The following is a 16898-nucleotide window of genomic DNA, read 5'->3' on the forward strand; positions in this document are numbered from 1 at the left end:
AATAGGTGCCTTATACTTCAAACCTCAAGTCAACCTCTACAAATGCTAATTATCTTAGCAGCCGTCAGAAGAAGGATGCTTCAGTAGAGAATGCATCGTCCTTTACTGTGTATTGACTCATTCAGAGCTTCCATTTGGCATTTCAGTTTCGAATCCACAATAAGACCTATGCGTTATATTCCAGACTTGCCCAAAAAAAAGACATGCACATGCAAATAATAAAATTCTACCACCATTATGTCTGAAAGGTTTAAGTTGATTGCACAAACCACAAGTTTTTGCTTTAGCAGAATTATAAAGAAGTGGATGCTGTGGTTATACCTTGCTGTCGGTCCTCCTTTAGCGCAAGCTGTGCATGCGGGAAGATCTTCTGCACAACTTGTAAAATATTCTCTACTGATCTTCTAAAAAGTGGCTTGAAAATGGGTGATAGTGCTTGTACTGGTGAAGCCTCGATCCTGTTTGAAGCTGGAACAACCTTCTTCATAGCCATGAAAAAGTCCTTTGCTTTTATTTTAATAGAATTAACGTCTAGTAGCAACTTCTCCCTACTTGCATAAATCTGAGGATAGCATCGGCGCAGAGAGCACAGAGCAGCTTCAGTACAGAGGGATTTGATATCTGCACCACAGTACCCTAACAAACAAAAATCAAACGTTACATCAGTCAAGGCCCAGGTTTACAACATGCAACATTTAAAGAATTTGTAATGCCAAAACCAAACAGCTTAACAGGGAATTCAAAGTGCTACCGCTCTGCAGGGAAGTTTCATGTTGCTCACTGCCTGATATCCTGCGCTTATGCAGCTGAAGCAGACTCCTCATCAAAAACTATACTCTTGAGGAAGATGCCCCAGAACCATTTAACGTTCTCAGACAACAAGAGGAACGACAACAAAGAGTAAATAGATGAAAGCATCTCACTCTGATTGCTATGAAGGCGTGCCAGCTGCCTCGTTGACTAGTTGTGCAGCAAGGCACAAGAGCATGGGTACTGCCTGGTACAAGCTAAGGTTCTTTACAACTTGGTCACAAGCAAGAATCCATTTTGGTTTCAGTCTTACCAATGCATGTCTCAGCTAGTTCATCAAGCAACATGTCCGGTGGCTGAGGGGTCCAGTCACGAGTATGAATCTTGAAAATTTCTTTTCTAGCCTGGAAGCAAAATCATTGCATTTTAGCTTGTCCCAAGTTTTCCTTAAAAATACCAACAAGAAACAAACAAACCAAAAGGCAAACAAACAAACAAACAAAAAAACAGTCCTCCCTCAAAACCCCTCATCTATTAATACGCTTCTCTTACTTGCTCAACTTTCAAGTATTTTACAGTTATTTAATATACACTCTGCATTGTCAACCAGAAAATTGAATATTTCTTATTTGTTACACTGCACTTTTTTCTAGGAACCTACAATGAAAGAAAAGGCATTTATAGCTTCAATAACAAGTTTCCAAACTACGAGACCTAAGGACCCAGAGGAAAATACTGCAATGAAAAATTTATCCAGAAACATTTCTTTGTTGTCCAAAAAACTTCTCTAAAATTTAACAAACTTTCATTGGGACAGTCTCATTACTTCATCACATTTGCTTTTCAGTCAGTAAATTCACAGAAAGCACTTCTGGCACAATGCTTCCAATTGCTACAATTACTATAAAGAAGAAAAGAATTATGACTCAAACTACTACCACTGATCCGGGGCACAATCAAATGCAAACAAGTCCCCTATTCATTCATAAGTGAAGGATTGAGACCAAAAACACAACTTCATGATGAAAGCACCCAAGTGGACTAAATAATTAAGCAAACAGGTGCAACTTTGGGAATGAAAGGTTTGGTTATAGAACTAACTACTTGGTGGTATCATCCTGACCATATATATCCAGTACCAGATTTGCCCTCCGTGGAACAATGCAGTGTCTCCACATATCACTCTTTCGTTCAAGTTGTCAATTATTTTTTTTTCCTATAAAGTTGGACTTTGCCACAGTAGCACTAACGTTGAATTTAAGTTCTCACCTCTTTATTTGGCAAGTTGAAGAGGAACTCTCTGCCAAAGTGTCCTGGTCTTCGTAAAGCAGGATCTATAGAATCCAGTCTGTTGGTAGCTTCGATTACCACGATCTCCCCTCTGTTATCTATGCCGTCCATAAGGGTCAGAAGAGTTGAAAAATGGAACTAATAGAAAAATATAAGTTTTACTTACTGGTTCAGTAAATTTTATTACATTCCACATGACTTTCTTCCATGAGTAGTCATAAAGGACAAGCTTTTTAAGGACAAGACTCATTTTAAGACATAAAAAATAGGTAAGTTAACACAGACCACATGCTGATATCAGACTTAGTAAATTGGTTTCTGCTATCATTTAAAATCACCTGTTTTGACATTGAGTTACAAGTTTTCAGGACAAATTAACGTGCTCAAAGTAAATTAAACAGGTCATCATCCTTTTTTTTTTTTTTTTTTCCCAAAGATCAAGCAGATTTTATGTAGGTGCAAAACTGTAATACCTATGAATGTGGTCTTGTTTACTGGAGCGCACAGGAGCGAGACCATCTATCTCGTCAAAGAAAATAATTAATAACTAATCATCTGGAAGCTGGGATATGCATCATTTGCCATTTTCTAAGAAAATTACAAAAATATAAAACCCCAGCAGTCTGAGAATGTGAGCATTGAGGTAAAGGCCTGAACAAACAAACGCGCGCAACTATGATTTGTCCTTTTAACTCAGCAAAAGTCTGCAAACTGCCACGGTAGCAAATGAGGAGAAGGAGTTGGTATTTACAGAAGTTGCAGCTGAAGATTCAGATAAACCATTCGGGTCGATGCTCCCTTCCTGCAGGTTTAAGCTGCGGTCACATCACCTATTTCAAACCCTTTTGATTTCTACCAGTCACCCCAGATCCCACCTATTTTGCACGTTTTCCAATCAATGAATTTGCTACATGATTTCTGGGGCAGAAGAGCAGGCCTGGTGAAGAGGAGCATGCCTGGTGCCATTATTAAATCGAATCAAAAGTGTCCAGGAGAAGCCCGGGGTGTGGTACTCACAGGGAATGTTTGCGAGCGGCCAAGTTCAGCAGAAGAGAATAGGCAGGCCTGGAAGCCCAGGGGAACGAAGTGCATCTGTTGCTGTAGGCAGCCCCAGCAAAATGTTACAGCTTCACTAGCCTGGGGCATGATTCCCCCCTTCCCTTTTGACAGCCAAGTACAATATTAGCTTGCCTTTTCTTTTTTTTAATTATTATTTTTATTTCTTTTTGCCATCGTCAGGCTGAGGCCGGCTGAGAATATTTTGTGTCTAGACTAATAAATGTTTGTGTGGATTTTGCAAGAGCGGCTTATGGGAACAGAATCCACTTTTTGCTTTCTGCTGGAGGAAAAAAAAATAAAATAAAAATAAAGGAGGAGCATTAAAAGCAACCAAGCACCCCCGTGCATTTGTTTTAAATTGCATATTACAGTGCTGCTATTTTATGTGCAATCAATACATAATTTGGAAGAAAAAAATGCTTTTAAAATTCAGAGCTATCCCTGAGCAGCTAAGGTTCTCTTGGAAACTGAAGGAGGACTCTGAAATTATTGTTCTTTTGTTTGCATCCCCCAGTGGGAAAGGCAGCACACAAGTAGAAAACACTGTGGTTTGAGGCGGCATGAATCATTAAGAATAAAGGTCAACCCCCCCCCATTTAAACATGAAATATTAAAACTGAATCTAGGACAAAGGTAAACTAAACAGACTCCTTCCTTCCCGGGCAGTCAGTGAGTTAAATCAAATACCAAAGGGGCAACATCAACCTTATAACTTCCTCTGCCGAAATTTAAAAATAAAAATAAAGGTAACTTCTATTTTGCCTGCCCCGACCCCAATCGCACCGCCCGAATGGGTGCAAACTGCTGGGATATGTGAGGGCCCAAGCCTACATTTTCCCTTTTTCATATTTGTTGGAGGAGGGCGGGGTATCTCCAGATGAAATGGCTGACCGAGCTTTTTATTTCCTCGCTTTGGGTGGAAATGACTGAATCTTTCCAGGCAGCGGAGCAGCGCTCGGCCGGCTCCCTCAGCCTCCCCGGGTGGGAAGAGCCCTGCCGGGAGCAGCCCGCGTAACCCTCGGATGCCAGCCCCATCAGGATTAGGTCCAGCAATGGGATGTTGGCTCCTCTAAGTGAGGACGCATCCTCTCGAAACACATACACAGAGATTTAAATGAGATATTCCCAAGAACACCTGCCTATTCTTTCAGCACGTGTGCAAAGAGGAAATTCATTTTACTTCATTCCTCTTTTTCTCAACTCTCCCCTCCTTCCTCCAGAAGGAAACAACCAAGCAATATTAGCAGGGCCTTCCTTTTCCCCTGGTGGAGTCCAAGAACTCAAGAATTGAGAAAAGCGACTTGTCAGGAATCAAGTTTAAAAAGAGTGTTTGTGGACTGCGAGGTAAAATACACGAAGTTGTAATCAGAAACACAACTTTTAACTAAAAAAAAGCTTCTTTCCGTTGTAAATTATTCCAGTTAGTGAAATAACAAATTAGTTCTCTGCTCAGCCACAGCCTCCTCCACCAAATTTAAATAAAACCTGCAAAGAAGTCGAAGTTGTAAAACATTTGTCAGATGCAAGGGGCAGCGTTGCGTGGGTTAGCATCACACTCGGATGCCCACAGCACCAACAGGTGCTTTCTTTCCAGAGGCACCAGCTCCTCCAAGAGTTCCCCGCACGAAGAACTGAAGAAGCTGCAGGCAGGGTGAGCCTTCCTCAGTCCTCATCCTCACAGTGAGGAGTACTGGGGACGGGGAGCTGTGTTTCAGCTTGCTGAGAAGCAGAAACCCCCCGAGTTTTCAGGCAGGCTCCGCTCAGCTCCCCTTGTGACTGCTGCTCGGGACACGACCCTGCCTTGCTCAGCACCCTCGACTCCAGCACGTGCTGTTGCTGGCAGCTGCCCTATGTATACAAAAAAAAAAAAAAGAAACCAACACAGTATTTTCCTGCTTTTAAAGTATATCCCGAAGATTTACTAGGAATTGTGACGTTCTGCAGAAGCCCACAGCTGTAACTAAGGTTTGTGGGGTGTAGAGGGGCTGGGGGTTAAACAAGGCCGAGAAGAGCCACATCTCCTCCCCGGTTGTCTCCCCTGTACTCTTTTTAGGACATCCAACATTCCCAGATCTCGTTTTGTCCCAGTGACCAAACAGGAGCCTGGCACTCATGCACTATGCTTTAAAACCTCTACAAACCGTGTGCCTAAGTCACAGCACTCATTATAAGCCAGCAGCTCTTTCTGGTCTCACAAACTATATGTGGCTTGAGAGATGCTCTCAAGATTCAGGGCGCTGAACACCTGCAGCCTTTGCCATAATCATGACAAAGTTCAGGACCTCCCTGCTGGCTCCAAGCCTGGCTCCAGCAGCGGCTTCAAGCTGTGGGTCAAGAAGGCCAAGACACCCAACGAGAACCTACAACACCAAGTGGCTTTCTGGAACAGCTCCAAACACAGCTGGAAGCCTGTTTTTTTGGGATTTTTTTTTTTGTTTTTTTTTTTTTGGAAGTGAGCTCTTCTGGACCTGTTAGGTGCAAGCAGAAGTCAAACTTCGTGTTTGTATCATTAAGCTCTCCATGACCTATCTCCAAGGTCTTTTAAGAGCTATTAGCAACGTGTTCAGAGTTCTTGCCTGTTTTCCCCTTCACGTTCTCCCACGACAGCAGCCGTGTGCTCCCTTTGGGCTGACTTCCAGAGCTGGGTAGAAAGGATCCCCTGGAAGCAGAGATGCTGCTTTATGCAACACCTTGCAGCTCACTGCACTCTGAAGGGTACGCGAAAAGAGGTGAGTGGTCCTGCTGTGGTTCCTTCCAGCTCTCAGAAAGACAAGAGAACTGGAAATGAACCATCAGCCAAAGGGAGGCACGGCACAGCATTACGAAATGCCATCTGGCTGCTACAGGATAAGGAAATGAGGCATTTTTGGTGGCTCCCACCTCCACAGAAAAAGAAACAACTGTTTATGCAGCAGAGTGGTTGGAGTATTTCAGGAGACCCTGAGCTACCACAAAAACCGACAACAAAACCACAAACCAAACCGAAACCAAACCAAACTAACATGATGGACTGCAATAAAAGATGAAAATCAGAATTAATACTACCAATGACAATAAAGATGTTGAAAACTCGAGTCATCGCATCCCTTGCGTAGACTGCAGGAGGAAGCACCTTTAGTGCCTGATGTGACAGTGTCAAAAAGTTCATTAATAACACCACAAAACTGGATTCCTATGAGCACACACTTGGCAAAGGTGATACAACCGACAGCCGGACTTGAACACTGATACTGGTACCTGACTGGGAAATAGCGAGGAAACAAAGGGAGGAGGGGAAACGGTGCTATCCCGAAAATTGCACCACTTGTTTACAAGTCACCGGCAACTCCGAGGCAAACCATCTCGGGCATTTATGGATCAGTGACCTCATGTCTCTGGCACAGGACGGAGAGGGAATACCGACCGTGAGTTCACAGAAGGGAACAGCGCGTCCAGGCCCTCCTGCACTCTGCCAAATGTGGTCAGAACGTCCCCTCCCCTCATCGCCCCAAAACTTATCATGTAGGACTTCTATTAAACAGACCCCAAAGAGCTCGTTCTGTCAATTTTGCAACAGGCTCAGGATTTCTGAAAATTAGAGAGGCTAATTTTGTAATATAAAAAAAATACTGCATCTGGCACAGGGGAATTCTCAGCTAGACTTCAGCCTTGAGACACAAAGAGAAACTGACCATAGAAATAGAGATTGGCCATAGCTCAGCCACAAGCAAGTATGCCTCGGTTATATTTATTATGTGCAAACAGAACTAGAAAAACAGTTTACACTGACTTGCTGCTTTAGAAGTTAGTTCCATAAAGACGGAAGAAATTCTCAACTCAAACTTGAAGAAAGCATCAGACTTCAAAACCAGTCGTAGATCTTTGAAGTAAGACTGTTATGAATTCAGAAGTCACATCCAAACAAAAAGATCATTTATGTTAATGGTAACTAGATTAAAAAAAAAAAAAAAATTAATCCTGTCCCTCAGGTTTTGTAAGTGACTGGGGGAAAAACAGCTCAAGGATAGTAATAAGCCTAAGTGAAATACCGCAAACTGCTAAGAGAAGCAAAAGACCCAAGGAAACAGCCTTTTTGGTACATTAGGAACAAAAGGAATCCTAACAACAGCGTAAAGTCCATCACTTGACAGAAATTCTTCAGCGTAGAGAAATTTACAAAAGGCAGAACAGTTCAAAAGCCAGCTCTAACAGGCTCCAAGGACACATGGACACGCAGCGATAAACATTGTCTTTCCCAGTAATAACCAGCAGAGATAAATGACAACAATTACGGCTAGCAAACACAGCGCTGGATGCAGCTGAAGCAGGCACAGGTCATCGAGGGCTTGGCAAGAGAAGAGAGAGCCCAGGAGAGCCACAAGAAGCATTAAAGGAGTAGGAAAGCCTCACAAAGAGAATGCGTGCCCTACCCCCAAGTGTTATGTCCCAAACTTGTCTTTGTTAAACAAGCACAGTGCACAGGTGCTTTACCGAAATGCAAAGGGCTTTTTGGCTGAGGAAAGCTAGTAGGACTGCCAGCCTGAAGTTAGCAGTCACCTCGTTTAGAAAAAATGGCACCTCCTTCTAACGAGCTCCGGGGAAGCCAATTAACAGCGTAACTGGAAGAGGCTGCCTTGCTGGCAATGTTTAAAGACTGTAACAAATGCGTTTTCTACATGATGTCTGCTTGTTCGGGGAGGTTTGGACTTACGGCCTGTGGTATTTGGGTCCTGGGGTTTGCCTCATACAGGTTGTTCTCCTCAGCTGGACCAGGTTCCTCAGAGCACCCACCAGCTCCTCGTGCATGAAACCCCTCTGAGCAAACACCAACACAGCACAGGCTGCTGCTTAACACCAGCAGCGCAGCTTTCCAAACTCCCCTCTCCTTTCCCCCTCCAGCGGGCTGCTCGTGTTCACCTCAGGACTTCCACAACAAAGCCCCCTTTGCACGGATCGCCGTGCACTTTGACAGCCCCAAGGCGCTCTCTGGGGCGCCTGTCCCGGCTGGGACCGCCACCTCAGCCTTGACTCACCCTTCAACGAAGCCAAACTCCTCCGCCAAGCCTGACGGGGAGCCCCAGCACCTACCGGGCAGCGCTGACACTCGCAGCCTCTCCGCTCCCTCAGCGTCCCGCCACCGCCTCCATTAGGCGCCTCGCCCCGCCACGTGCCGATCTCCAGCACCGCGCAGCACCTGGGGGACAGCCGGGCGTCAGGGCGGCCCCCGGCACCCCAAAAACCCCCGGCAGGGCTGGGGACATGGCCCCGCTCCCCTCCCACCGCCACACCGAGCGTGTGTGTGTATATATAGAGGGGGGGGGAGCCCGGTCTCGGCTGGCTCCGTCCCGTTTCAAGGCACGGAAAGCGAAGCTGCTCGCCCTGCCCGTGTGCCCCCCATCCCCCCGGCTCTGTCACAGCCTCGTTTATCCCCCCCCGGGGGCCGCCAGACAATGAGGAGGAGGAGGGCGACGAGGCGGGGCGCCGCCGCCCCACCGCGCCCCGTTCCCCCCTCACAGAGCCGGGGAAGGGGTGCTCGCAGCCGCCCCTCTCCTCAGGGCCGGCCGGGGGAACGCCTCGCCTTCTCCTCGGGGGTCTTCCGTGGCCGCTTGGGGTCGCCCCCCGCAGCCGCCTCGCCCCCCTCTCCTCTCAGCCCCGCCGCCTGCCTCCTCCTCTTCCGCCGCCGCCGTTTTGCGTCTCCGGGAGTCGTCCGCTGCCGGCGGGGCGGGCGCCGAGCCGCCGCCGAGTCCCAGCTCCGACGGCCGCCCGGGCCCTCGCCTCGCCGCCCGCGGCGCCCACTCGCATCTTCCCGGCGCCTCGCAGCCTCCCCCCCCCCCTCCCCGGGAGGGTTTGAGAGCCGGGGAGGGCCGGGCAGCGGCGGGCCGCAGTGCCTCAGCCTCCCCCGGCAGGGAGCGGGGCGGAGCCGCTCCGCCCGGCAGGCGGCGGCCGGCCCGGCCCGGCCCGGCCCAGCTCGGCTCGGCTCAGGGCATAAAGGCGCTGAGGGCGCCCGGCTCCCCGACCTCGGCTTCTTCTCCAGCCCCGAGTTCCCCTCAGGTGCCCGGTGCTGAGGGAGGAATTCCCTCCGGGGCTGGCTGGGACACCCCCAAAGCCTTTGGAGAAAAAACAAACAAAGAGCGAACAAACAAACCCCCCCCCCCCCCCCCAACCCCCTTTTTTTCCACCTCCAAGTTGAATAAAGAGGAGCTCTTCCTTCAATACGTGTCCAGATATCTTAGTCTACGCTTCGCTTTAACTCCCACTACGGACTTCTCTTCAATACGCTGTGTTTCCACATACCGCTGCTTTTAGCAATGTTTTTACCTCAGACGCTAAAAGTTGATCTTTTCCCCAAGTCAGAAAAACCAGAATGGGGCTTCTGGGAACCCTGAGCTGTGACAGCTGTTCATGTAGAACCGAGATTTACACCTTTATATATATATATATATTTAAGTGTGAAGGTCTTCTTCTCTCCAGACTAATAACGGGGAGAAGTTTGCCCAAAACTTTGAAGAGCAAAAGTTTTGATGCCAGGAACGTTCCTGCTTCCTCATTGCCTGTCATTCCCTTTTAAGTATGAAATTTTCCAGTTGCAATGCAATGAGCTGACTGTGGTTCCATAGGTAAAGATGCATTTAGGATACCAGGTTTTCAACATCGTCTTGAAGTGGATAAGAAGAAACACATTTTTGCCTCAGTGATATTTTTTTTTCCTCTCCTTTGCCTGGAGATGCAATGAAAGCTTCCTGTTGTCTGCTCAACACAGGCATCTTCTTCACAGTAGCTTTTTAAATACAGTGCTAACAACACAGCTCTTTGTTCCCTTCTGTACATCTACTGAAACGCAGATTAGGTGAGAGGTGTAGGTCAGTCTTGGAAAAAGCTGCCACCCCTAACATACTGATGTGTATAAATACCTGAGATGTGGTGGACAGAGGGATTTGGCCAACCTCTTTTCAGTGGTTTGTGGGGACAGGACAAGGGGCAATGGCCACAAAATGGAGCCCAGGAAGCTCCGCACCAACATGTGAAAGAACTTCTTCACGGTGAGGGTGACGGAGCACTGGGACAGGCTGCCCAGGGAGGTTGTGGAGTCTCCTTCTCTGGAGATATTCAAGGCCCATCTGGATGCCTACCTGGGCAACCTGCTCTAAGGAACCTGCTTTGGCAGGGGAGTTGGACCCCATGATCTCTAGAGGTCCCTTCCAACCCCTACAATTCTAACAAAAAGGACTGGTTCATATTCATACTGGTGCCTCAGTGGTGGAAGATGCTTATTAGACTGGCCTAGAAACCTGAAGTAATGTGCTCAGGCGTGCTAACTAGCATCCCAAAAACTCAGCCCTGTAGAATGCAGTCACAGGAGAAAGATGACAATGTACTTATAACAGATGAGGCAAGAAGCTAGGAATCAGAAATGGATATTTTTATGGTGTGTACTCTTTTGAGCACCTGAGAAGTTATTTTCACCTGTCTTGTCTGTGATTCCTCAACTTCATGTTTATTATATAAAGGATTTCTCAAAAAGTCATTTTAGAGAACAAGATAAGCAAACCATATACACAATCCCATTAAAAATGTCAAGCATAGATAAAGAACATCATACGATGGGTGAACAATGTCTGACGGGTAGGGCTCAGAGGGTTATGGTAAATGGGGCTACATCAGGCTGGTGGCTGGTCACCAGTGGGGTCCCCCAGGGCTCCGTTTTAGTGCCAGTTCTTTTCAATGCTTTTATAAACAATTTGGATGTAGGAATCAAAGGTGTTTTGAGCAAATTTGCTGATGACACTAATCTGGAAGTTGTTGACTGTTGAGGGTGAAAAGGCCTTGCAGAGAGATCTGGACAGATTGGAGAGCTGGGCAATCACCAACTGCATGAAGTTTTACAAGAGCAAGTGCCGGGTCCTGCACCTGTGACGGGGCAACCCTGGTTATATGTACAGACTGGGTGATGAGATGCTGGAGAGCAGCCCTGCACAGACGGATCTAGGGGGGTTGTGGTTGACAGCAAGTTGAGTATGAGCCAGCAGTGCGCCCTGGCAGCCAGGAGGGCCAACCATACCCTGGGGTGCATCAAGCACAGCACTGCTAGTCGGTTGAGGGAGGTGATTGTCCTGCACTGCTCTGCACTGTGCGGCCTCACCTCGAGCACTGTGTGCAGTTCTGGGCACCACAGTACAAAAAGAACATTAAACTGTTGGAGAGTGTCCAGAGAAGAGCTACGAAGATGGTGAAGGGCCTTGAGGGGAAGACATATGAGGAGCAGCTGAGGGCACTGGGCCCGTTTGGCCTGGAAAGGAGCAGGCTGAGGGGAGACCTCATCACGGTCTACAGCTTCCTCATGAAAGAATCATAGAAACACAAGGTTGGAAAGGACCCACAGGATCATCTAGTCCAACCATCCTTCTAGTACCGTTACTACCCACTAAGCTACTAAATCATATCTCGTGCACCTTGTCCAGGTGCTTCCTGAACACCGTGAGGGACGGTGACTCCACCACCTCCCTGGGCAGGCCGTTCCAGTGCCTGACTGCTCTCTGAGAGAAAAAGTTGTTCCTGATATCTTATCTAAATCTCCCCAGGCACAACTTGTGGCCATTTCCTCAAGTCCTATCATTAGTTATCTGAGAAAAGAGGCTGACCCCCTCCTCATCACAACCTCCCTTCAGGAAGTTGTAGAGTACAATGAGGTCTCCCCTGAGCCTCCTCTTCCCCAGACCAACCACCCCCAGCTCCCTCAGCTGCTCCTCACAGGACTTGTGCCCCAGGCCCTTCCCCAGCTTTGTAGCCCTGTTCTGGGCACACTCCAGGGCGTCAGTGTCCTTCTGGTACTGAGGGGACCAAAGCTGAGCACAGCACTTGAGGGGCGGCCTCACCAGAGCAGAGTACAGGGGGACGATCACCTCCCTGCTCCTGCTGGCTGCACTATTTCTAATGCAGGCCAGGATGCCACTGGCCTTCTTGGCCACCTGGGCACACAGCTGGCTTGTGTTCAGCCGAGCATCGATCAACACTCCCAGGTCCCCTTCCTCTTCATAATTTTCTAGCCACTCTGCCCCAAGCCTATGGCATTGCATGGGCTTCTTGTGGCCAAAGTGCAGGACCCAGCACTTGGCCTTGTTAAACCTCACCCCATTCAACTCAGCCCAGCAGTCCGGCCTATCCAGGGCCCTCTGAAGGGCCGACCTACCCTCAGGCAGGTCGACACTATCTCCCGGCTTGGTGTCTGTAGTGGATTTATGTGGCAAGGTTTTGGTAGCAGGGGGCCATAGGGGTGGTTTCTGTGAGAAGGATCTAGAAGCTGCCCCATGTTTGATAAGGGCCCCATTGTTTTCCAGAGCTGAGCCAATAAGCGATGTTGTTTTGCACCTCTGTGAGAGCATATTTAAGACAGGGAAAAAAATGCTGCGCCACACAGCAGCCAGGAGAGTGAGAGGAGTGAGGAATGGCCTTGCAGGCACCAAGGTCAGTGCAGAAGGAGGGGGAGAGGTGCTGCAGGCACCAGAGCAGAAGTCCCCTGCGGCCTGTGGTGAGGACCGTGGTGGAGCAGGATGTCCCCCTGCAGCCCATGGAGTACCACGGTGGAGCAGGGTTCCACACTGCAGCCCGTGGAGGAGACCACGGTGGAGCAGGTGGCCCTGCACCGACGGAGGCTGCCGCCTGTGGAAGACCCCTGCCGGAGCAGATTCCAGGCCGGACCTGTAGCCCGTGGAGAGGAGACCACGCAGGAGCAGGTGACCTGGCAGGAGCTGCTGCCCATGGGGGACCCAGGTTGGAGCAGTTTTCTCCTGAGGGATGGACCCCGTGGTACGGACCCGTACCTGGAGCAGCTCTGGAGGAGCTGCTGCCTGTGGGAAGCCCACGCCGGATCAGTTCATCAAGGACTGCATCCCGTGGGTGGGACCCCACAGCACAGGGGATGAGAGTGACTGAGAAGGAGCGGCAGAGAAGCGCTGTAGACTGACCATAACCCCCATTCCCCCATGCCGCTCGGGGGGAGGAGGTGGAAGAGGGTGGATGGGGGGGAAGGTGCTTTTGGTTTCTTTCCTTTGTTTCTCACTTCTCTAGCTTGTTAGCAATAAGCAATAAATCTTACTATCTCCCTATGCCAAGTCTGTTTTGCCCGTTACAATAATTACTGCGTGATTTTCTCGTCCTTATCTCAACCTTTGAGCGCTTTTCACATATTTTCTCCCCATTCTTCTTTGAGGAGGGGGAGTGAGAGAGCGGCTGTGGTGGAGCTCGGCTGCCCACTCGAGCGGAACCACAACAGTGTCATCTGCAACCTTACTGAGGGTACACTCCATCCCCTCATCTAGGTCATCAATAAAGGTATTAAACAAAATAGGACCCAGTACCGACCCCTGGGGGGCACCACTTGTAATGGGACGCCAGCTGGACTTAATTAACCACAACCCACCGGGCACAGCCAGTTCTGTACCTGGAGAGGGAGTGGATGGGCAGGCACCAATCTGTTTTCTTTAGAGACCAGTCACAGGACCTGAGGGAATGGTGTCAAGCTGAGGCAGGGGAGGTTCAGGCTGGACATCAGGATGAGGTTCTTCACCGAGAGGGTGGTTGCACACTGGAACAGGCTCCCCAGGGAAGCAGTCGCTGCACCAAGCCTGTCGGAGTTTAAGAAGCGTTTGTACTGTGCTCTTAGTCACGTGGCCTGAATTTTGGGGTAGACCTGTGTAGTGCCAGGAGCTGGACTCGATGATCCTTAGGGGGCCCTTCCAACTTGGGATATTCTATGATTCTGTGGTTCTAAAAATCTGTGACATTAACCAAGTTGAAGAATAATTTAAGGAAAAATGAGGTTGACTCCTTTATTACCTTTTCAATGTAATAATACATTACAATGTAAATTTTCAATATATATTTTTCTTCCTCCTGTGTTTGCCTTTGACATATAACCAAGACAACAAGAATGGGGTAAGCTGCTCACAAACTTTTTTTTAAAAGTTTATACAGTTTTAAGTGTAAGATTAAAAAAATGACAACAACAACAAAACAGATGGTGGCTCACTTTTTATTATTACATATCCAAACAATACACACGAAAGAAAAAATTCTTAATACTACACTGATATTGGGACAGATGCTAAAAAGCTACATATGTGTGTTTCAGTTTTCTTAAGAAAAACAGACATAGAGATTGCACAGTTAGGTATTCACCATCACTAGGTGTTGTGTACGAGATGTGACAACACAACAGCAACATATCCTGCTGCATATTTTAGCACAGCTGATACAGAATCTTATTTTCAAAAAAATTAAACCTTTCCTGCCTTAACTTAAATATCTGTGAAATTCAGAGAAATTTTTCTCTGCTGGTTTGAAGAGGTATCCTTCAAACAGAATATTGCTTTCTGTTTATTTAAATATATTTATCACCAGCAATATATTCATTTTTATGAAAATAAATATATATAATTATCTCCAGGTCAGTAGAAAACAATTTATTCAACTATAAGGCTTTCTTGTAACTAGTTTTTCATATTAAAATGGTATTCTCTGGTATCAGTAACACTGTTATTGTTAGAAGCAAGACTTAGCTTTGCATTAGAAAGTTGCAATAAGCAAATCTTCCTTTGCTTCAGTTTGTGTCGTTTACTTTTAATAGGCAAAAATCTTGTGTTTGTGGAAAGTGTTTCTCCCACATACTTTCTCTAGCGTGTTAATACTATGAAAGCCCTTTAAGGTGCTATCAGTAAATTATAAAAAAAGATACCTCCTGCACTAAGGTAAAGGAGGTTTACAAGTTTTTATAGGACATAAAAATACCTCCTGCACTAAACTGCACTAAGAGGTTTCTGAAGGAGTTGCTGTTGTGGTTTAACCCGGCCGGCAGCCAAACACCACGCAGCCGCTCGCTCACCCTCCCCCCTCCCTCCCTGGGACGGGGGAGAGAAATGGAAAGTGAAGCCCGTGAGTTGAGACAAAGACAGCCCAACAAGACAGGAAAATAATAATAACAAAATAATAATAATAATAATGTTACAATGGTGATAATAGGAAAGTAATAATAATATGTACAAACAAGTGATGCACAATGCAACCGCTCACCACCCGCTGACCGATGCCCAGCCCAACCCCGAGCAGTCCGGCCCCCTCCCCCCGGCTAGCCACCCCTATATATTGTTTAGCATGACGTCAGATGGTATGGAATACCCCTTTGGCTAGTTTGGGTCACCTGTCCTGGGTCTGTCCCCTCCCAGCTCTTACTGCACCCCCCAGCCTGCCCGTTGGCAGGACAGAGCAAAGGCTGAGATGTCCTTGGCTTAGTATAAGCACTGCTCTGCAACAATTAAAGCATCGGGGTGTTATCAGCACTCTTCTCATTCTAAGCCAAAACACAGCATTCCACCAGCTACTAGGAAGAAAATTAATTCTGTGCTAACTGAAACCAGGACATCTATCCACCCCTTATTCCATACCATTTATGTCATGCTCAGGTTACACTCTTTTCCATACATTCTAATTAGTCACCTATAGTAATCATGGTAGTGATAACATACAGTATAATATACTATTTAACATGGTGCAATTCAGTTCATGGGCTATTCTCACCCAGTATTAAATCTCCTTGAGGTACACACCGGACCTCTCCGTTCTTTTGCATCACCCACCAAGTATATCCAGGTCCCTGAGCGAAAACAATTCCACGAATAGGTTTGCCTTTTCCTGAGGCAGGAGTAGCCCAGACTGTTTTACCCAGCATATTTTTTACATGCACTACAGGAACTTTATCCCCATCTACAGTACGTAACAGGTTTGATTGGGCAGGTCCAGCTCGGTTGGTAGATCCCCTAGTATTGACTAACCAGGTGGCCTTTGCCAAATGCGTATCCCAGTTTTTGAACGTCCCAGCGCCCATTGCTTTCAAGGTAGTCTTTAACAGGCCATTGTATCGTTCAACTTTCCCGGAGGCTGGTGCATGATAGGGGATGTGATACACCCATTCAATACCATGTTCTTTGGCCCAAGTGTCTATAAGGTTGTTTCGGAAGTGAGTCCCATTGTCTGATTCTATTCTTTCTGGGGTGCCATGTCGCCATAGGACTTGCTTTTCAAGGCCCAGGATGGTGTTCCGGGCGGTAGCATGAGGCACAGGATATGTTTCCAGCCATCCGGTGGTTGCTTCCACCATTGTAAGTACGTGGCGCTTGCCATTGCGAGTTTGAGGGAGTGTGATGTAATCAATCTGCCAGGCCTCTCCATATTTATATTTCAGCCATCGTCCTCCATACCAAAGAGGCTTTGACCGTTTGGCTTGCTTGATTGCAGCACATGTTTCACAGTCATGAATAACCTGTGCTATAGCGTCCATGGTCAAGTCCACCCCTCGATCACGAGCCCATCTGTATGTTGCATCTCTACCTTGATGGCCTGAGGTGTCATGGGCCCATCGGGCTATAAATAATTCACCTTTATGCTGCCAATCCAGGTCCACCTGAGCTACTTCAATCTTAGCAGCCTGATCCACCTGCTGGTTGTTTTGATGTTCTTCAGTAGCCCGATTCTTGGGCACATGAGCATCTACGTGGCGTACTTTCACAGCCAGGTTCTCTACCCGAGCAGCAATATCTTGCCACAATGCAGCAGCCCAGATAGGTTTGCCCCTAGGCTGCCAGTTGTTTTGCTTCCATTGCTGTAACCATCCCCACAGGGCATTTGCTACCATCCATGAATCGGTGTAGAGATAGAGAACTGGCCATTTTTCTCGTTCAGCAATGTCTAAAGCCAGCTGAATGGCTTTCACTTCTGCAAACTGACTCGATTCACCTTTTCCCTCAGCAGCTTCTGCAACTCGTCGTGTA

General features: G+C 47.5%; 1 long non-coding RNA gene across 1 annotated transcript; it reads right to left on the reverse strand.

Moving 5' to 3' along the window:
- Positions 1–327: 327 nt before the first annotated feature.
- LOC309889305 lies at positions 328–8940 on the reverse strand. Its single transcript, XR_014319215.1, has 4 exons — positions 8742–8940; positions 2020–8272; positions 1064–1154; positions 328–636 (listed from the first exon to the last, which is right to left on the reverse strand). It is a non-coding gene; the product is annotated as an uncharacterized lncRNA (long non-coding RNA).
- Between the last annotated feature and the right edge of the window lie 7958 nt (positions 8941–16898).

This window comes from Aythya marila (assembly GCF_965140915.1).
Source record: "Aythya marila genome assembly, chromosome: 34".
Taxonomy (NCBI): Eukaryota; Metazoa; Chordata; class Aves; order Anseriformes; family Anatidae; genus Aythya; species Aythya marila.